We start from the raw sequence: 18,190 nt of genomic DNA on the forward strand, positions 1-18,190 counted from the left end.
ACTTGACTGTTTCTGCTTCAGCTTTTCAACAGTGTAACTTGCAACACTGACGCCAGCCTCAGGTGAATTAGGGGTTGTCAGTTGTGGTGGTGGGGGGGGTGGCAGGGGCAGGGAGTTAGCATCTTGCTTAGCTCTACAGGCTGTACACCTTCCTTCTTGGGGCAGTGGTGCTGGTTCCTCAGTCACGGTTGTAATGGACTTTAGCCAATGAGGAGCGAATGTTTCACAGCAGACAGCTCTGACCCTAGTGGGGGAAATGACTGCAGGAATGGCCCAACACCACACGCAGTCTTCATAGCCGAGAATAACTGGGCAGGGCTTATATGGAGGGGAGGGGGGAGGGGCACATGCAAAAAGAATCTCTGGAGCCTAAGAAAAACTCTTAGACCCATATAGGTATAGTCAGCTCCCAAGCACCCCGACTCAGGCACAAGACTGAGCCTTTCCAACAGGCAACCTCCTCTCTCACTACGGATTGTTCATTTTCATGGTGAGGGTCTCTATCCCCCCTTCCTGAGGTGGCCTTGATGTGTACTGCAACATAATATCAGCAGAGGAAGTCTATCAGGGTGGTTGGAGCATATTTGCCCCTTTAACCCAGCAACACGTAGAAGCCCTGCTAGATATTGCAACACCTAGAATCGCCGGGCCAATGGCAAAGATAGAGGATGTGCTCTTTCATATCAAAGCGCCTAACTAGCGCACAGGAACACCTAAGTATTCTTTCCCCCTAACTCACATAGTCCCCTGTACAAAGCCAGGAGAGGAAAAAAGTACTTGTATAGGGCCTGCTGGGTGAATTAATTGTCCTTTAGTTGTTCAGAGGTCCAGCGTCTTTAATGAAGACTCACTAGTGAAGCTCAGATGGGGTAGGGTTCAGGTGCAAAACAGCATTTGGGAGTCCCATAGCCCTTTCACAGCCCCTTTCCTATATCCCTGCCTGAAGGGCAGCCTAGGTGGGACCCATACGTACAGAAGAGAGGAAGCTGTTAACTTAGTGCGACAGGTTTGCTTCAGGTCTGGTGTCTTAGCAGCCATTCCCGATGGCCTAGGAACCATCCCTCTTCCCACAATGCCTCTGTTGTCCTAACTCGGTGACTCCTAACTCAGTGGGGATGCTCAGCTCCATACCGTTGCTTCTCCAAAAGGCACGGAGATCTCACATCCTGGGTCTCAGCCCTGTCCAAAAGAGGAGCGGAGCTCCAGATCGTAGGGGCTGGGGAGACTGCTGGGCATTCATTCCTTCATAGCTGCTGTCACATCAAGTCACTAGACACGACTGGGGGTGTCAGAGAGAGTCTGTGCATGCACGTGCACGTGCACCTCTGTGTGTGTGCGCGTGTGTCTGTGTGTGTGTAGGATGTGAATATTTGTGGAAACAAGAAATGATATGGTAAAATCTGGTGGACAAACATGGCGCACAATTCGGCAGCCACACTTGAAACCCAAGCAGCAGAGATGGGAATTAATAAAGCAGGACTTGGCAACAAGGAGCCCTCACTTCTGTTCTTCATCCTCGGCACAATCCCACCTTACCTAGGGATCCTCAAACCTGAGAATTTTATTTTCCAAGCCCCGCACCCCCAGGCCCAGAGCCACCTGCCCACTGCCCACCAGATGCTGACTGACCACCCAGACACAGCCCTACACATCATCTCTTGAAAGGAGCACCTCTGCTGTTGATTTGACCTCAGGCTGCCATCACCCACCTCAGCCCCTCTTAGCTTTGATGCGCCACGTGGCCCTCCCTGCCTTGCACTTTGTACAGGCCTTTGGATTCCACAGCCTCACAGCAAAAGACACTTTCCTCTGCCAGCCCCAGACTCACACGATAGTCCCCCTTATGCCTCCCCATTAACATCCTTGTTCTCCCTGCCTGGGGGAACCATGATCTGTCTGGCTGACCTTGAGCAAGTCCTTCCTCCTCTGAGGGCTCGGCACTTTTAGACGTGATTGCCTGCATTTTCAGTAAGTCATCTCCTCCCAGCTGTGCACGTCCTTAAGCCTTCTGATTCTTCTCTGCTTGTGGAGGGCTCCGAATCGATCAAAAAACACCCTCAAATGTGCCTGACCTTACTGTCCACCATGACTAGGAATGAGCGAATTTGTATACTTTAAGAGGGGCCCCGTAAGCCCTTGAACAGTCGAGCACACAAAGGCAATGACATGGTGGAAGGGGACAGAGAGATCAGCAGCAGGGAAAGGTGTGGGTCATCAGTTTTCCGTCTTTGTTTCTAAACTATGACTGAACCCAAGTTCCGAGCTCTCCTCCTTTGCCAACATCCCTACCCCCACCCTAACTGCATCATGTCACAATCCCTGAACCCGAGGGGATGGCTCAGGTAGGTGAGGAAAGTGGACAGTTCCTCAGGAGGGGGCGTGGGATCAGCAGAATGTCCCCGCTCTTATGGTGAACAAGATGACCATTGGAGTGTGCAAGCAAGCAAGAGATTAAGCATGTTTTTCTGGTTTTGTTTCTGCTTTGCCTCATCTACCCTCGTTCTCTTGGCGCTATATCCCAATGAATCCTGAGCAGCCTTAGGAAGGTGGCAACGTTTGTCCTCAGCTCTGCCAAACATTGTACAGCCTGCTGCGTTACAGGGGTTTCACAAGTGTCTGTTTTACTCTCCAGTCATCCAAACCAGGGGGGGGCGTGGTGTGAGCGCCATTCTGAGGTCGCATCAGCAGCAAGGGATCCAGAGCCAGGATCGGGTCCCTGGTCGAGCCAAGGGCGAGGGCCCTTCCTTTACAGCAGCGCAGCCCCAGCACCACTGTCCCCAACTAGGAGCCGTGAAATCCTGACGTACTGTGTATCAGCTCATCGTCTTAAGGATGGGGATTCTGTACTTGCAGTCCTGCACGCAGCAGAGCTGAAACATTCAGGGGGTCAGGGTTCCTGGGTGACAAGGTCACCTAGAGACAGTTGCCACCACTCACCGGCCAGTCTCATCCCATACCACACCCCACTGGGGAATTATTCCTACCAATAAAATGATGGCGGGAACCCAGTGGGAGAAAGAACTACATCTGCTATACCCTTCACCCATTGCTCCCTGTGGTCCCCTGACGCAATTCTACAGACCTCCAGGGAGCTCCCTAGCATGGTATGAAAACCACTGGTCTCATGCAAAAGACAGAGTCTAATGTAATGGTGGGCCTTTCAGGCACAGAACAATGAGTGAGCGAACGTCATGGGGTCCCTGTCAAATCACATTAATCTTTTTTCTTGCTGTATGGGGAAAGCTGCATCTCACTGGGACTTCCAGCGTGGGGCCCTCAGTTTCCCAGAGTGGGCTGCTCAATCTTTGAGCCTTCTCAAGGGAGAGCACACTCCCGAGGACCAATCCCACTCTTGAGGGACCATCCTCCCTGCACCAGTTATGAAGAGGGACTCGGTTTTTCTGTGACTCCGGCGTGAGGAAATGTACTGAGATCTCACCAGTGGGCGGCCACATGGGCTTTGCTCGTATCCATGACCCTGCCAGCCAATTTTGTTCATCACTGACCATCCTCAGACCCTCCGAGTCTCAATCACAGACAAAAGGCAGGCAGACAGAGAAATTGCACTCACAGAATGCCCTCTCACTTGTGGGTTTTAAAATGTGTGCTAAAAACGTAGTGGAAGAGGGGGTGGAGGGAAAGGGCACGATTTGAGAGATGGTTCACATAGGATAGGTAGGATGGCAGTGTCTTAGGTTGGAGGCGGGCCTGGGCGGGGAGGGGCGAAGAGGAGCCAAGGATGACACTCAGGTTTCCAGCTTGAGTGACCTGTGGTCTGGGGTTGCCATTCACCAAGATAGGGAGCATAGGCGGAGAAGCAGGATTCAGAGGGAGGCTGAAGACATCAGGTCTGGACTTGGACTCTGCCAAAATCCACAGAGCGGATGGGCTGGCGAGCAGCTACCTTAAATACGCTTTCAACAACAAAGGAAATCAACAAAATTCTATCCCACTTGGGGTGGGATATTCTGATACATATTCTGGGTTTTTTTTCCCCCTCATACATGATAACACACATAAGGAGTGTGTTACGTTGTTTTGATGTATGGCATGAAGGTGGGGCTTGATATTGGTGGTTCTTAATCATTTGGCATACTGCTTGTATGAAACATTGATGTGAACAGAAGAGGCTGCCTTAGGCCCTGATTGACCACTCAAGACCTGACAGAACCCTATATATTCCTGGGACACCCATAAAGCATTTGTGGAACACACCACGGAGCATGGATTACAAAGGTTCGACCTTGGATTACTTGCTCATCCATGTCGTCTGGGGGCGATGTGAATGTGAATGTGAATGTGAAGTGTCTCTTCCCAGGGGCAGGAGCTAGACCTAGAAATCATAATCCTTCTGTTCTCTACTTGCCGTGAGAACTAAATGGGATAAGACCCGTAGAGGAGTGCCAGGCAAAACCCGGCCCCCAGTAAGAGTGACTTGCCGTTATTTCCCTACAGGACAGAAACCACGATTTTTGGGGGGTGGCGTTAATAAATCTGCCAGGCATATTATCAGCAGTGGGCATTTAATAATGAATAGTGATAACAGTTACCATTTATCTCACATGGACTAGAAACAGCTCTGTTTTGGGGTTGGTTTTTTTTTCTGCAGTTGACTGAATGAGTAATCGATTGGACTTGTATCGTGCTCCGTGCTTCTTAGCATCTCCCAGTGCTGTTGGATTTACCTCATTAAACTCCACGGCATTCTTGAGGGGTTGAGGACTGATGTCATTACCCTTAGCGGGGGAAAGAGTGCAGGGACTCATAGGAGTAATAGCTTCTGCCTCACAGAAGGGCTGTGAGGATTAAAAGGGACGCCGCTTCCACAGAGCAGCAGGTGTTGAACTGGGCCCAGAGCCAACACTCAGCAGTTTTCTTGAGGTCAGGCCCTTCAAGGCAGGCTTTGGATCTGATTTGTCCTCCAGACCTGGGCCAGCACCCATTTGCATGAGAATCATGAAGACACTAGCAACAGCTGAGAGCTCGCAATGAGGAGGGCTACGGGCTGCCGAAATGACTGCTTGGAGGAATAGCACATCTTCATCTTTTTCAATCCAGCTGGGGTCCAAGAATTCTCCCCTTCACTCCAACTCATGAAGTGAGGGTCAGAACTGTTATTCTGATTTTAGAGACGTGGCCAAGAGAGAGTCGGCTACTTAGCCAAGGTCCAGTCAGTGAAGGGTCTGGGTCTGGCCTTCAGATCTCCTGACCCTCATTATAGTGTTCCTCTGCCCAGCAGGCCCCATGCCATGTCACATCCTTCTGCAATACCTTGTTGTGGGGGTTTAAAGTAGGCTCACTCTTCTGCAGGCAAGAGGAGGATAGTTTTGCTATGTACTTTATTCCCTCTATGCCTGGGAGGAGGCAGGTGTGCAGGGGCCTTAGTGTTAGCTGACAGCCTGCCATGGGCCCGAGTCATTGCCTAGTGTCTGATTCTTGCACACACGAAGCTTAGGGTGTCACATTAGCATCCAGGGCAAATCATTCCACCTTTTCAAAGTCTTGTTTTCCCAATTTGAAAATTGGGGCAAGTATTCCCAACCTCGCACAGTTGTGGTGAGGACTAAAGAAAGCAGCCAGTATGTACACACCCAGATGAAAAGCAGCCATATGAGAAGACACAAGAGATACGGTACAAGGGAGCAGTGAGAGGCTGAGAGCAAACATGTTCTCCAATTAGGACAGACTGAGAATCGTATTTACGACGCGCAGAGAACTCTGATGAAGCAGCTCAAGAAACACACCCCCACAAACAAACAATAATAGGAAAGTCAGCAACAAATTGAACAGGCCATGTACAGCACTACAAATGGCCAATACAAGAGGAACGGGAGCTCAACAGCACAAGCAATAACGGAGATAAAATAGCGAAATGAGGTTACATTTTTCAAATTGCAAATTGACAAACATCTAAATAATTAATGATGCCAAACGGGTATCACACACTCATGTTGTGTGAATTGGGGCAGATTCTTTGGAGAGGCAATCTAGCACGGAATAACCAAATGTAATGTATTTACCCTACTGCCCGTCTCCAAAGTCTCCTTCTTCCTGCTGCCACAGACCAACACCAGAAGCAGGCTGGGACAACTGGTGCTTCCTAGCACAGGGCCCTGGGGGCCCAGATGTCACGGCCTTTAGACCCATTGCAGTGTTCTAGTAAGGCTGTTTTGAGCCCTGGACACCCCCCTTGAGGCTCCTCAAGGTCAGGACCTTGGGAGGGGTTCCCAGAGCTGAGCCTAAGCCTTGATGGAGCAGCCTGACTCTCAAGAAATACACACAAACGTCTTGGGTCTCTCTGAGACACAAGTTTGTAGATCTCTGCTTCCTTCAGTTGCCCTACCTTGGCTCTCACTGACACATGGAATAGAAACCTGGAGTTTGACTATGCGTCCCCAGCAAAGCTGGGGCTCTGCTCATGGCGAATTCAGGGGCAGTTATCTGAAAATTGGCAGAGCTTCCCTGTCTACAAACTGAGTTTCTGGATATGAGGAGGGGGCTGGTGAGGAGAAAGTGCAACCGACCATGACCTGGGATTCAATTCCATTAGAGCTCAAAATAAAGCACAGATCAGACTTCCCCGAAGTCTTTAGGCTTATTTATATATTCATAAATAGAGTAACGTCAAAAGTGGGAGCCATCACTTTTGACTAGTCACTCAACCATCTACGTTAATTAACGTAGGGTGGAGGAGCTGGAAGCCTGATTAGAGTGCGTTTGCGGGAGAGTGAGGGAGGGGAAAGGGAAACAATGATATTAGTCAATGAGGCATCTCAGTACTTGAAGGAGTGTCAGAGAATGCTTGAACGCAGTGTACCCATCGGCAGGATGGGATGGTGGAAATCTGGACCAGGGAGGCGGGATGGAGTTTCAAGGAGGGGACAGGCCCTTAACCTCTCTACAGCCAGCTGCATGAAGAATTCTGCTGGCCTCGGACAGTAACTCCTTTTACACACGCCATGCACATCACACTCACAGAAAACATGAACCTCCCTGGCCGACTGCTGCTGCTGCTGCTGCTGCTGCTGCTGCTGCTGCTGCTGAGTCCTGACCTGGTGAGTCTGATTTCTCTCCAGCATCACAGATAGATCATCAGCTCCAGGAGGGTTGGGATTTAGGTCTCTACAGAGTTCACTGTCGCACCCCCAGTGCCGAAAAGTGAGCCTTGTGTGCACGTAGTAGGTAGGCCCTCAGCAAACCCTCGATGAAAGAAGAATGAGTGTCTGTACTGGGCAGAATGATTTTTCTCTATTTTCCAGAACAGGACTGACTCAGCTGAAGACACTTCCTTCCTGCCCTTCATGTATTTTGGTCAGCATCGTGGAGAGCACATTCAAAGGCACAGGCTGGCCCGGGGAGCCTGCTGGTCCCCAGGGGTCTTGGAAGAACTGGCTCCAGAGAGCCCTGGCATGTTTCACCAAGTCCTTTGGGCAGAGCTCAAGAACCTCTGCCTCTCTCACTGCTCACAGCCAAACCAGCGCACCTCCCCTTCCTGCTCAAGCCAGAGAGCCCCCAGGCCAGGCCCGACTTCCCCGAGGGCTCCCAAGGGCCCGATTGTCACTCTGCTCTGCCCTTATAGGGGAGAATACCGGAAACTCAGAAACTGAGACCACAGGACCCACACACACCCATGAACAGTAATCAAGCTCCCCCTCTGCTGCCACATGCCCCTATTTTGTCAGTTCCTCAGTCACCAGGGTTAAAATAAGTGTGGCACACTCGATTCCTTTGGCTTCATGATATTTGTCGTCCTCTTCCACACCGGCATCCGCCTCCTGTGGTTTATGGTTTGCCTCTTTCGGTGGGGGCATTGGGGGAGGGTGGTGCTGGGGAGAGGGAGTTGCCGCGTTACTTAGGCATATGAATCGGTACTCCTGTGCCTTGGAACAGTACTGTTTGTTTCTCAGCCGCTGTTGGGATAGGACTGTGTTGATAGAGTGTAATCATTAACTGGCTTCAAACATTTCAAAAAGGATGGCTGTTGGGTCGTGACTCACTGACAGTCATAGGGGTAGGGGACGAGACTAGTGAGTAGAGGGACAGGGAGGTTGGGTCAGAAGGAGAGGAGATGTTGCAGAACCCAAGGCTGTTTTAGAGCTGTGAGAGCCACTAAGTTCTACTCTGACCACAACGACTCTCCCCCCACCTTTGGAAAGAGCTCCTCACAGCACACGGCCTCATTCGTCCATTGCCTCAGGTCATTTATCTCATACTATGACACCATGTCTCTTTGTAAGCTGCTCTTACACCTAAGCTGCTCTGTATGTATTGCGGTAAAACAGCAGCAGGGGAAGAGCAGAGTCTGGTGAGTGCTTCCAGGAACCGGGAAAAGCCTGAGCTTTTCCGGGACTGTTCTGCTCCTGGCTAAGGCTCTGATAAGGGAGTCCCGCCCCCTGTAGTCCATACCCCCCTGGCCTAATGGAACCATTTGGTTCCTTGGAAACTCCTGAGCCCACCAGGCCCCTCGACTTCCTGCATTTGGCTCCGAGTCACACTGAGGAAGTGCGGGGTGCAGGGGCTCTTGCATTTTCCACATTTCGGGTATTTTCTACTACAATGTTTCAAACACGCGGAAAAACAGAGAGAACAGAACAGCAGCCACCACCCCTATCTCATACCACTTTGCCATAAGTGCTTCAGATCCCCCTCTACCTTTGAATTAAATAGGTGCACTGGGTGTTATATGCAAGTAATGAATCATGGAACTTTACATCAAAAACTAGGGATGTACTGTATGGTGACTAACAATATAATAAAAGAAATTACTATTAAAAATAAATAAATATCATGAGCACATGTAAAGCATCCTCAATGCATGCTCACTCATCGCCTCCCTAAAGTAGGTCCCCCTCCCTGGTGCCTGAATAATCCTAGGTCCTCATGCAGCTTCAGAGCAGTTCCCCCTCCTGCATGGGTGACCCCCACATCACCTTAGAAATGGCCCCCTGATGCCTGCCAGTGAACTTGGGGGATCCTAGAACCCTGAATCCCAGCCCACAGGGCAAAAGCAAGAACACCACCACAGCTTTTACAGATAACCCAGAACCCAGCCCTCTCCCGCCCATAAACTTGTTCTCTCGAGGTGGGCCCCGTCTCGGTGTGGCAGCTGAGCTCTTCATCTGTTTTAGCAAGAGAGGCCAGGAACACCATCCTGGGTCCCAGCCCCACTCAAGCATTCCATCCACACAGGTAGATGGTTTTTTGCCCGCTGCTGTCTACACCCCATGGGCTCAATGACCATCTCAATGGTGGCAATCGGGAGGAAGGCAGGAGCAGGCACACCCGGGTCCTGATGAGACCCATCCAATGGGCCTACTGGAAGCTGGCTGGGATAACCAGACCATGCAGCACTGTTCAAGGTGACTCACCAACCATTAGTTCCATCCAGGCGCCTGGTACCTGCAGGGGCTCACTCTACTGAAATGGGTACAGAGAGCAAGTATGGAAGGTTGCCTTCTAAAAAGGCTTCCCCAGATCCCTGCATCCTGGCACCCATGCCCTGGTATAATCCCTTCCCCTTGAGTGTGGGCTGGACCTGGGAACCTGCTTCTAACCAATAGAATTTGGCAAAAGTGATGGCATGCCATTTCTGAATTTAGGCTGGGCCAAGACTGTGCCTTTCATCTTGCTGGAATTCATTCTCTCTCTCCCTGGCTCTTCTTGCGTTCTTGTTCTGATGGAGAGGGCTACATGGCAAAGAGCTGATGGCAGTCTCTGGCCAAGAGCCCGAGAGGAACTGAGGCCCTCAGACCAATAACCCACGAGGAACTGCATCCTGCCAGTAGCCACATGAGTGAGCTTGGAGGTGGATCTTCCCCCCAGTCGAGTCTTTAGATGAGACCACCATCGCTGGGCCGGCAGAGACTTGATCGTAGCCTTGGGGGAGATGGGAACTAGAGGATCCAGTTAAGTCATACCCTTGGTGGTTCCTGACCCACTAAACCTCTGAGATAATAACCGTGTATCGTTTTAAGCCACCATGTTTGGGGGTAATTTGCTATGCAGGGGTAAATAGTAATGAAGACAGCAGGAATCTCTGGAGGCTAGGAGCAAGAGACAGAGGCCCGACTCAGGCTGGGAAGGGCTTCCCAGGGACCAGAGTGGTACAGAACGTGCCCACATCGTAGTCTGACCTGCTGTCTGGTCCCAGCCTGGTCACTAATCACCTGCGTCGCCTTGGGCAGATCGCTTGAAGTCTCTGGCTCAGTTCGCTCTTCTGTACCGTGTGACTGATAATCAACTTGCAGGACTGTTGGAAAGATAACTGCCCATTTAAAACCCGCGTGACAGAATGTCTGATATACAGTAGGCCCTCGGTAAATGGCAACCATGAGTCTTAACATAGTTGATCTGGGACCCTGCAGCCACCTCACAGGAGCTCTCCAGTGATCCAGGAGGGTTCCAGTACTCAAAAACAAGCAAACATACACACAAACCAGCCAACAAACAAACACACAAAAACGAAACAAAACCCAGGCAAAAGTATCATCCTACCAAGTAGCACAAAAGCGTTTGTTCTCTAGGAAGGGAGGCATATCGGAGTGGATACTTTTCTAAAAAATTCTGGTGTGAGGGAGGCAGTCCCAGCTGAAGGCTATATGCCTTATACAAAGGAACAAATATTCGCATTTCTCTCCCTCCTCCCTCCTCCCTCCCTCTCTTCCTCCCTCCATTGTTGCTCCCTTCTCTGTGCCCCTACCTTCCTCACTCCTTCCTTCCCTTCCTCTCTCTCAGTTGCCTGTTTCCAGGATCCCATCCCCGCAATTCTGCCTCTTCTCCCTCACTTCGCACCTACTAAATACCCAGCACTTTCTTATGTTTTCCTTGTTTTATTTGAGATAAACTCATATCAATATTCCCATTATGTGCTGGTCTCCAGGTCCCCCAGGCCACGGAGAATAGTCCCTGGTTACTGGCTTTGGTGGAATGGCTCAAACTTAGGTGGCCCTCTCCATAATTCCCTAGAGGTGGTGCATTTAGAAACACCAGTTTTCGCAGTATAGAAAATCTGCACAGGGACGGGAGCTCAGGACACAGTCCAGACCAGGAATGGAGACCTCTTTCTGCATCACCCAGATCCAAAATGAGACAATTCTGTAAGAGCCCCTTTCCATCCCGGATTTGATCTCCAGGACCTTCCTTCAGACCTTGAGCCTAAACATTTGGACTCTGTTTCTCTCCTAGGGTCTCATCTCTCTCTCTCCCTTCCTCCCTCCCTCCCTGCCTCCCCCACACCTCTCTCCAACATGTCTAAAATTTGCCTTCTGTCCCCAAAAGGAACTTTCAATTCTGCCCTGCCTCAGGGCCTTTGAACTCATCTGACACCACTATTTCCCTATTCAGCCTTCCACTTGTCCTTCTGGTCTCTTGTATTCCTACCCCTATTTAAAAAAAAAAATCCTTCCTTGTTATCAGATCTCCCCTGCCCTTGATCACCTGTTCCCCCTTTGCTGTGCACACAAACATACTGGGTCCTTTCCCCCATCACAGTGTTTCATATGTTAAACTGTCACCACTGGAGGGTTAATTTGCATGACTGTCTCACCCAGACTGTCATCTCTGGGGCAGGAACAACCAGTACCTGACACAGGAATCTTATATACAGCAGCGACCCAATAAATGTTTATTGAAAAAAATGAGTCAGTGGGCATGGTTTCTCTAAGGCTTTATTGTCCCTAAACCCTCTAATCTGGGACAATGGTGAGCAGTATCCTTTTTATTTCTTCCACCATGGAGTCCAGAGCCTCCTGCCCAGCAGAAGCTGGACGTTTCCACAGTCTGGGCTGAGAGCAGTCTTCCTGGAAGTGCCAAAGGCCTTTCTGCATTCCTGAAATGAACATGGTCTGGCCAAGGGTAGGTAGGGCAAGGGGTGTGAGACCACGTAGGATACAGAGACAGATGTAGCTGGTGCTACTGCTGACAGAGCCCAGGCCCAAGGGACAAGCTTATCAGGCTTCCTTGCTCCCTCTTTCAGTTCAGGACAGTACTTGGAGGCAGAACCCTTGGCTGTGATGGTGCCACTCTCCAGCCACTCCAGTGGGTAAACGGGGTATAACTTGGCATCAGCACTACAAACTCAAGTGGCAACGGTGGGATTTAATGGAGCAAGATTTGGCAATAAGACTTCACCTGTATTTCTCAGCAACCCCTGACAAACATCACCACCCACCGGAGGGGCTGACTTACACACACACACACACACACACACACACACACACACATACACACACACACGGCATCGCACATTATATCCTTACCGGAACACCCCTGTTGGTTGATTTGGATCCTGGCTGTCCTGATCCACCTCAGGCCCTCCTTGCCATGATGACCCATTTAGATCCATCCACCTCCCTCTTTGCCTAGGCCCTTTGCTTCTGAACTTCCGCAGCTCCAGAGGAAGACATGTTTGATCTACCAATACTAATCACACTGTTCTCACTCACCGTCTGACCACGAATCCCCCTGTTCTCATTCTGTCAGCCTAGGGGAGCCATCAACCCCCCTGTTGAGGCTCAGGCAAGTCCCTTCCTTCTTCCACTCAGGCCTCAGTTCCCTCGTGTGTAACATGAAATCTTGAACAGTTTGGCTCTCACAACCAGTGATGGTATGTCATTCAGAGGATTGGTACATTCACAGCTGCCTTCTGTGCCAGCCACAAAGACTTGATCTAGAATCCCCATGGGCACTGTTGCACTGGGGGCTCTTTTCCACGTGGCTTCCCGTTGGGTCTTTTCCCTAAGATGTTGACTGACACCTCAGGCTCCTCATCCTACCTAAAGCTTCCAACCCCACAGGCCAGAGCTGTGGCGTCAATGGCATAGCCTAGCCCAGATCTCTGGGGATGAAGGCAGATGTCACTGCCTTAAGCCACACTGAAACTTTTCAGAAGCTCTAGATAATGCCCTGGATATATTCTGGTGCATCCTAGAGGGACAGAACTTGGAAGGGTTACCCAGGATTCAGTCTGGTCCCGAATGAACATTGGGGTTTTTAATAACTGACTTGAAGTGCTCCGGGTCATGCCAGGCCATGATTTTCTAATCCTGTTCTGCCTCCCGTGGCTGACCTCGACTTCCACTAATGCACAGAAGAGAAAGCTGGGTCTGGTTGCCTGCAGCTGCACAAACTCACCTTATTGTGTTGGACTTGTTGGTGGTACTGACCCTGGCTGACTTCTTTCCTTACTCACTTAAGGATTTCCCTCCATCGGGCAACCTTCACTGACCCCCAATTTATCACCTAACCCTGAGTATTCAGCCTGAGCTCTCTCAGAATCCCAAAGTCTCTTTCCATCCCTCTCTGATATATTCGTCCTGTTTCTTGTCCCCTGTAGTCCAGGACCTGAGGCAGTAGCTGAGTTTCATTCATCCTCTGTATCCCCAGGGCCTGACCTGTGAAAGGATCCAAGGGAAGACCAGCCGTGTACCCTCACTGTTTACGTAAGGCCGTGCACCCTCACTTTCACCAACACCTCCCCATATTCCAACAATCAAATTTGCAGCATTTTAGAATACTGACAACATCAAATGTGAAGCATGAAGGAAAATGGATGCCACCCTATTCTATGCCTATGAGTGTGAATTAGTACTGCATTTTTGGACAGTCACTTGCTGACGCTTATCAATACCTAAACGTATATATCTCTTTCTTATTGAGATATAGTTCACATACAATAAACATCACCCCCTTAAGGTGTACAATTCAGTGGTTTTTAGTATATTTGCAGACCTGTGAAACCATCACCAATCAATTTTAGAACAGTTTCATCATCCCCCAAAGAAACCCCACGTCCATTAGCAGTCATTCTCCATTGCCCCCAACCCCCAGCCCTATGAAACCATTAATCTATTTTCTGTCTTGTGGATTTCCCTATTCTGGACACCTCATGTAAATGAAATGATAAAATATGTGGTCTTTGTGATGGCTTATTTCACTTAACATGATGTTTACAAGGTCCACCCATGTTGTGTCATGTATCAGTACTTCATTTTTTTTTTTTTCGGATGAAAATATTCCATTGCATGGATATACCACTGATGTCTATCTGTTCCTCAGATGTGGGCATTTGGGTTGTTTACACCTTTTAGCTATTATAAATATTGCCATTATGATTAATCCTATGAAAGTTTATGTGTGGACCTGTTTTCAATTGTTTGGGTCATAGACCTAGGGGTGCAATTAATGGGTCATAAGATTTACGTTTCACCACTTGAGGAATTGCCATACTGTTTTTCACAGAGGTTGCACCATTTTTACATTCCCACAGCAAAGTAGGAGAGCTCCAATTTCTCCACATACTCTAGCTTTTGTTATTGTCCGTCTTTTTATTATAGCCATCTTGTTGGGTATGAAATAGCATCCCACTGTAGTTCTGATTTGTATTTCCTTAACGACTAAGTATCTTTTCATGTATTTATTGGCCACTGGAATATTGCCTTTATTTTATTTTTTAAAGATTTATTTATTTATTTAAGAGAGAGAGAGAGAGTGCATGAGCGGAGGGAGGGACAGAGGGAGGGAGAGAGGGGAATCAGAGTCCCTGCTGAGCAGGGAGCCCAATGCTGGGCTTGCTCTCAGGACCCTGAGATCATGACCTGAATCAAAATGAAGGGTCGGAGGCTTGATCGACTGAGCCACCCAGGCGCCGCTGGAATATTGCCTTTAGAGAAATAGTGATTCAGGTCTTTGCCCTTATATGTATATTTTGTTTTGGCATTTTTTCTAGCTTTATTTATTTCCATATCAGACATAATGGGTATTGAATCACGAATCGACAACAACAAAAAGAGAGAGAGAGAGAGAGAGAGAACAAAACCCACTAGAGATTACTTACTTGCATTACGGCTACACATCAAAATTTATATATTAGTAGACATACATTCAGTTCTTAGGTGCCAGGTTAGCCAACCTTTGTATTTTTAATTTTATAATTAAGATACAACATGAAGTTTAAAGTGTATGATGTGGTGATTCGATATGTTTATGTATTGAGAAATGATTACCACCCTGGGGCTACCTTACACTTCCATCACCTCACATTATCACTTAGCTTTTCTTTTTTTGTGGTGAGAAATCTTAAGATCTATACTCTTAGAAAATTTCAAGTGTATAACGTAGTATTATTAACTAGAATCGCCGTGCTGTACATTTGATGTTAAGTCTTTAATCCATTCCAACTTAACGGTTGTGAGTGGTGTGAGACAGGGATCCAATTACATTCTTCCGCATGTGGTTATCCAGTTTTCCCAAACCCATTTATTGAAGAATTATTCCTTCCCCATTGAATATTTTTGGTTCCCTTGCCAAATCTTTGTTGACCTTATAGGGGAGGGCTTATTTCTGGATTCTTTATTCTGTTCCATTGGCCTAGGTGTCCATTTTTATGCCACTACCACTGTTTTGCTTTAAATGGCTTTGTAGTATAGTGTGAAATCAGCAAGTGTGACACACCCAGCTTTGCTCCTTTCTCAGGATTGCTTTGTCTCATCAGGGACTTTTGTGGTTCCCTATGAATTTTAGAATTGTTTTTTTTTTCCTATTTCTGTGAAAAAAAATGCTTTAGGAATTTTTACAAGGATTGCATTGAATCTGTAATTGGCTTTGGGTAGTATGGACTTTTTCACAGTACTCGTTCTTCCGATCTATGAATGCAGATGCCTTTCCATTTGTGCCTTCTTCAATTTCTTTCATCAGAGTCTTTTAGTTTTCAGTGTACAAATTGTTCACTTCCTCGGTTAAATGTGCTGCTTCTTTTTTTTTCAAGATTTTATTTATTTATTTGACAGAGAGAGAGGCAGTGAGAGAGGGAACACAAGCAGGGGGAGTGGGAGAGGGAGAAGCAGGCTTCCAGCTGAGCAGGGAGCCCCATGCGGGGCTCGATCCCAGAACGCTGGGATCATGACCTGAGCCTAAGGCAGACGCGTAACGACTGAGCCACCCGGGCGCCCCGGTTAAATGTACTTCTAAGCAAAAAAAATTTTTTTTAATTTGAAAAGTTTATTTCTAAGTATTTTGTTGTTTTGGATGCTTTTGTAAATGCTATTGTTTTCTTTATTTCTCTTTTGGTAATTTATTGTTAGTGTATAGAGACATAACTGATGTCTGTATGCTGATTTTGCGTCCTGCAACTTTAAGTTAGTTGATTAATTCTGATAATTTCTTTGGTGGACTCTTTAGGATGTTTCATATGTAAGATTATATTTTTTTATTATGTTCAGTTAGCCAACATATAGTACATCATTAGTTTTTCATGTAGTGTTCAACGGTTCATTAGTTGAGTATAACACCCAGTGCTCATCACAACACGTGCCCTCCTCAATACTCACCACTCAGTTACGCCATCTCCCCATACCCCTCCCTTCCTTAACCCTCAGTTTGTTTCCCGGACTCCAGAGTCTCTTATGGTTTGTCTCCCTCTCTGATTTCTTCCCGTTCAGTTTTCCCTCCCTTCCCCTGTGGTCCTCTGTGCTATTCCTTATGTTCCACAAATGAGTGAAACCCTATGATAATTGTCTTTCTCTGCTTGACTTATCTCACTTAGCGTGATCCCCTCCAGTTCCATCCACGTTGAGGCAAATGGTAGGTATTCATCCTTTCTGATGGCTGAGTAATATTCCATTGTATATATAAGATTATATTATCTGCAAACAAAGACCGTTTCACTTCTTTTCTGGTTTAGATGCCGTTTCTTTTTTTCTTGCCTGACTGCTCTGGCTAGGACTTCCTGTACTTTGTTACATAGAAGTGGGGACTGTGGGCACTCTTGTCTTGTTCCTGATTCGAGAGGAAAAGATTTCAACCTTTCCCCTTTGTGTATGAAGTTAGCTTTTCTTGTCATGTATGGGCGGCCTTTACCACTTTGAAGTATTTTTCTTCTATATCCAGTTTTTTGAGAGATTTTGATAATGAAAAAGATGTTGTATTTTGCCAAAAGCTTTTTTTGTATGAGTTTTAGTTTCATTTTATTAATGAGGTGTACCCCATTTACTGATTTGTGTGTGTCGAACCACACTTGCACGTCAGGGATAAGTTTCGCTTGATTATGACATCTTATCCTTTTAGTATCTGGTTGAATTCAGTTTGCGGATATTTTGTGGAGAATTTTTGCATCTATACTCATCAGGGATATTGGACTGTAGTTTCCATTTCTTGCAGTGCTTCTGTCTGGCTTTGCTACCAGGGTAATGCTGGATATGTGAGATGAGTTTGGCAGTGTTTCCTCTTCTTCAATTTTTTGGAAGACTTTGAGAAGAATTGGAGTGAATTCTTCTTTAAATATTTGATACACTTCACCGGTGAAACCATCTGATCTTGAGCTTTCCTTTGCTGGGAGGTTTTTCTTTTCTTAAAGATTTGTTTATTTATTTTAGAGAGAGAGCAACTGCGAGTGGCGGGGTGGGGCACAGAGGGAGAGAATCTCAAGCTGACTCCCACTGAGCGCAGAGCCGGACGCTGGGCGCAATCCCACGACGCATGAGATCATGACCTGAGCCAAAATCAGGAGTTGGATATCCAACCGACGGAGACACCCAGGCACCCCAGGAGGTTTTTGATTACTAATTCAATCTCCTTAGCAATTGGTCTGATCAGATTTTCTATTTTTTCATGACTCAGTCTTGGTAGGTTGAAAGTTTCTAAAAATTTAACATTTGTTTTAGATTACCCAATGTTTGGCATTTGACTGTTTATAGTAGTTTCTTGTGATCCTTTGTCTTTCCGCAGTGTCGGTTGTAATGTCTCCCCTTTCATTTCTGATTTCTTTTATTTGAGTCTTCTGTCTTTTTTCTTGGTCTTCTAAAGGTTTGTCAGTTCTGTGTATCTTTTTGAAAAAACCAGCTCTTAGTTTCACTGATCTTTTTCTTATTTCTCTGACCTCTATTTAATTTGTACCTGTTCTGATTGTTGTAATCTCATACCTTCTCATAACTTTGGGCTTAGTTTGTTCTTTTTCTCGTTGCAGGTCTAAAATTGGGTTGTTTATATCTGATCATTCATTTTTCTAAGGCAGGTGTTTATTGCTATAAAACTTCCCTCTCAGAACTACATTTGGTGCATCCCATATGTTTTGGTATGGTGTGTTTCCAGTTTCCGTTCCTTCAATATGTTTTTAAATATCCTTTTTGATTTCTTCTTTGGCCCTTTGGCCGTTCAGGAGCCTGTTGTTTAATTCCCATTTATTGATGAATTCTCG

The sequence above is a fragment of the Ursus arctos genome, chromosome X (assembly GCF_023065955.2).
Source record: "Ursus arctos isolate Adak ecotype North America chromosome X, UrsArc2.0, whole genome shotgun sequence".
Classification (NCBI taxonomy): domain Eukaryota; kingdom Metazoa; phylum Chordata; class Mammalia; order Carnivora; family Ursidae; genus Ursus; species Ursus arctos.